At 37.0% G+C, this 4,550-nt stretch overlaps 1 pseudogene; it reads left to right on the top strand.

Annotated features, from left to right (window-relative positions):
• Positions 1–654: 654 nt before the first annotated feature.
• LOC105120108 (116 kDa U5 small nuclear ribonucleoprotein component-like) lies at positions 655–4,547 on the top strand (annotated as a pseudogene).
• The last annotated feature ends 3 nt before the right edge of the window (positions 4,548–4,550 follow it).

Genomic DNA, 4,550 nt, shown 5'->3' with positions numbered 1-4,550 from the left:
ATTTTTTATATTTTCATATGCTAATGTCAAAAATAAAATTTTTAAAATAATTTTTTTTTAATATCTCTCATTAGAATAAAAAAAAAGCTCAAAAAGAATTTTTTACAAAAAAACCAATAAAATAAAATAAAAAACCTTTAAATTCAACTTTGTGTGTGTGTGTGTGTTGATTACTCATTTCTATGCTTATATTTTTTAATTAGTATGTTTTCTAAATTTGTTTTAATAATCTCTATATTTAATTTCTATCCAATCTCATTATTAACTATGCATGGTAACTATATAGCATTATCAAATACACAATTCATGAGATGAATTTCAGATTTATTTATTTACACAAGCAAATGAATTGTCTTAGAAATATAGTAAAAATATTTTTTAAATAAAAACTCTTATAAAAATATCTATAATGTGACATTTGCATGTGCAATTAACATGCATATTTTATGGAAGTTAACTATTGAATTAATTTAATAAAATTAGATAATAAAATCTAATTGAATGAATTTAAAGAGAACATAAAAATTAATTGATTAAATTATGAATATAGCAGTCGAGATGAACAATTCACACAAACAATTTAGTAGTAACAAAGACGGCGGATCTTATTACAAGACAGAGAGAGCCCAATTAATAAATCACAGCCCAGCAAAATAAACCTACCGAGATCCGTCTACCATAACGAGCGCGCAATCTACAGAACCAGAACCCCTTCAAAACCCTCTCCCGCCCTCCCTCCCTCCCTCTCTCTTCTACTTCTAGGCATGCAGCACCTTCTCTTCTTCCTTTCTTGCCTTCATTTTTGCTTATGTATATTGTTTCGCGATTCAGTTTCTATTTACACAAGCTGTCCACTTGGAATACTTTCGTTACGACTGAATGGTTACTATCCTAGTTACTTTCCTGTATCGTCGTTAGTATGGATCTTTAAGAAATGGGTTATTCGATTTGTAGAGAAAATTAGACACCCTGATGCTAGTGTGAGCTTGTTAAGTTACCGCGTTTATGTGTTTCTTGTTTTCAAGTTGCATGAGGTAAAAAGGTGAGATTTGAAGTTTAGTTCGAGTGGGAAAAAGGGGTCAGTGAGATTGTAGTCTTCGTTTTTTTCTTAACTTTTCTTAATCAGAGATTATAATGGTTTTGTTTTTAATGTTGATTGATACAAAATGCGAAGAATTTTTAAGCACAAATTTAGTTGGTATTCACTGGGTTTTGTGGAGGTTTGGCTGATTCGGCGGTGTTTGGTTATTGATTTGGTTTATGATTTGGTATGGCAGGTTAACGTGGTGACATGGACGACAATTTATATGATGAGTTTGGGAACTACATTGGTCCGGAAATAGAGTCTGACCAAGAGAATGATGGAGAGGAAGAAGATGAAGAACTCCCAGACAAGCCTCATTAGGATGAGGAGGAATCTGATGGTGAGGACGCAGTTCATGCTTCCAATGGGTGGCTTGCTGCTTCTGATGATGTTGATATGGATAACCAAGTTGTTCTTGCTGAGGACAAGAAGTACTACCCAACTGCGGAGGAGGTTTATGATCCAGGTGTTGAAACGTTGGTTAATGATGAAGACGAGCAGCCTCTTGAGCAACCAATAATTAAGCCTGTTAGGAACATCAAGCTTGAGGTTGGGGTTAAGGACTCTTCAACTTATGTTTCCAGCCAGTTTCTTGTTGGTCTCATGTCAAATCCCTCTTTGGTTCGTAATGTTGCCCTTGTGGGCCATCTACAACATGGGAAGACAGTTTTTATGGACATGTTGGTTGAGCAAACGCATCATATGCCCACTTTTGATTTAAATAGTGAGAAGCATATAAGATACACAGATACAAGGATCGATGAGCAAGAAAGAAGGATATCTATCAAGGCAGTTCCAATGTCACTCGTTCTTGAGGATAGCAATTCAAAGTCGTACCTCTGTAACATCATGGACACCCCTGGTCATGTCAACTTCTCTGATGAAATGACTGCTGCATTCAGGCTTGCTGATGGTGCCGTGTTGATTGTGGATGCAGCTGAAGGAGTGATGGTAAGAATTATTTTCAGTTCAATATTGCTAAATTCATTACAAAAATAGTACGTTCATATCCTATTATGATTTTATCCACACATATGTGGATTACTTTGCGAAGCCCTTTTCCTTAGATAGTAAATTCATCAATCATGATGAGTTCAATACATAACATATTCTAGTCTTCTTCCCAATAAACATGAAGTCTGCAAATGGTTTTGTCCATGATTGGGCCAATTGCAGCAGCAAGGCTATAATATTCTATTGTTTGACTTGTGTCAACTTGTTCTCAAAACCATGCACCTATAGATCTTGTTTAAAATTTGAAGATGCTATTTCATGATATAACTGTTGTTTCTATGTGTGAACGAGCTTGGTCTAGCTGCTTGATATGACAAATTTTCTTTTTTTGCTTTGGTAAACACGGAGAGGGCCATACGCCGCGCAATTCAGGAACAGCTGCCTATTGTTGTTGTGATCAATAAGGTATTTCCCTATTACCTCTATTTTGTTTGGCACTTCCGATTTGATTTTTTCCAAAAATTTTGACTGGTTCATGAGGTGTTATTTGCACAAATTTTCTTTTGAAGGTTGACAGGCTCATAACAGAGCTCAAATTGCCCCCAAAGGATGCTTATCACAAGCTAAGGCATACCATAGAAGTCATTAACAACCATATATCTGCTGTCTCTTCAACTGCTGGAAATGTTCAAGTGATAGATCCAGCTGCTGGAAATGTTTGTTTTGCTGGTGCAACCGCAGGATGGTCCTTCACTTTGCATTCCTTTGCCAGATTGTATCTCAAACTCCATGGTATCCCATTTGATGCTGATAAGTTTGCATCTCGTCTCTGGGGGGATATGTACTATAATCCTGAGGACAGGACTTTCAAGAAGAAACCTCCTGCTAGTGGAGCAGAAAGATCGTTTGTCCAATTTGTGCTGGAACCTCTCTACAAAATATACAGCCAGGTGATTGGAGAACATAAAAAAAGCGTTGAGGCTACTCTTGCTGAGTTTGGTGTTACTCTTCCTAATTCAGCTTATAAATTAAATGTCAGGCCTTTGCTAAGACTGGCTTGCAGTCAAGTTTTCGGCTCAGCCTCAGGTTTCACTGACATGCTTGTTAAGCATATACCTTCGGCTAAGGCTGCTGCTGCCAGGAAGGTTGATCATACATATACTGGGCCCAAAGATTCAATGATTTACCAGGCCATGCTAGACTGCGATCCTGCTGGCCCCTTAATGGTTAATGTGACAAAATTGTATCCAAAGTCAGATTGCAGTTCATTTGATGCTTTTGGTAGGGTTTATAGTGGTAAAATTATGACAGGGCAGTCTGTAAAAGTTTTGGGAGAAGGCTATTCACCAGAGGACGAGGAGGACATGACAGTAAAAGAAGTGACAAAACTATGGGTATATCAAGCTCGGTATAGGTTACCCATAAGTATGGCACCTCCTGGTTCCTGGGTTCTCATTGAAGGTGTGGATGCTTCAATTATGAAAACTGCAACTCTCTGTAATGTGAATTATAATGAAGAAGACGTATACATATTTCGACCTCTTCAGTTCAATACTCTTCCAGTAGTGAAAACTGCTACCGAACCTCTAAATCCAAGTGAGTTGCCCAAAATGGTGGAGGGTCTTAGGAAGATCAGTAAAAGCTATCCTCTGGCCATAACTAAAGTTGAGGAGTCTGGGGAGCACACTATACTTGGTACCGGAGAGTTGTACTTAGATTCTATTATGAAGGACCTTAGGGAGCTATATTCTGAAGTGGAAGTCAAGGTATCTATTTCTCATACGCTTTTTTGATGTACTTTTGTTATTTATTCTCCTATTTCCTTTTATGGGATGCTCTTAGTTTCCATGCACATTTGTCCTGTTTAATGCTTCATGTCAAATGTAGGTAGCTGATCCCGTTGTCTCATTCTGTGAAACTGTGGTGGAGTCCTCATCAATGAAATGCTTTGCTGAAACACCCAACAAGAAGAATAAAATAACCATGGTAAAGAAGACCACTAGTTTTATTTGATCTAGTTGCTTTTGAGTATTCTATCTCAATGCTCTGGACTTTTAATTTTGTTCCTCTGGAATATTTCTTAATTTTATAGATTGCTGAGCCATTGGAGAAAGGGCTCGCAGAAGATATTGAAAATGGTGTTGTAAGCATTGACTGGAATCGGAAAGCTCTAGGTGACTTCTTCAAGACAAAATATGATTGGGATTTGCTTGCAGCACGATCCATATGGGCTTTTGGCCCTGATAAGCAGGTAATCTAATTGCTTAATGTATCCATGATTTGATTTTTTCAAATGATATGTGATCAAATCCTGCTCATGTTTTGATACCTCAATTCCTCATTTTTTCAATGATTGGATTACAAATGATATGTGATCAAATCCTGTTTTGATACGGATACCTCAATTCCTCATTTTTTCAATGATTGGATTTAATGAACTTAATTTAATCTTATGTGTTTTTGATATCTGCAGGGACCTAACATTTTGCTAGATGACACACTTCCAACTGAA

The sequence above is a fragment of the Populus euphratica genome, unplaced genomic scaffold (assembly GCF_000495115.2).
Source record: "Populus euphratica unplaced genomic scaffold, PopEup_1.0 scaffold4866.1, whole genome shotgun sequence".
In the NCBI taxonomy this organism is placed as follows: domain Eukaryota; kingdom Viridiplantae; phylum Streptophyta; class Magnoliopsida; order Malpighiales; family Salicaceae; genus Populus; species Populus euphratica.
The sequence above is the reverse complement of the archived record's forward strand: the minus strand, read 5'-3'. Positions and strand labels throughout refer to the sequence as shown.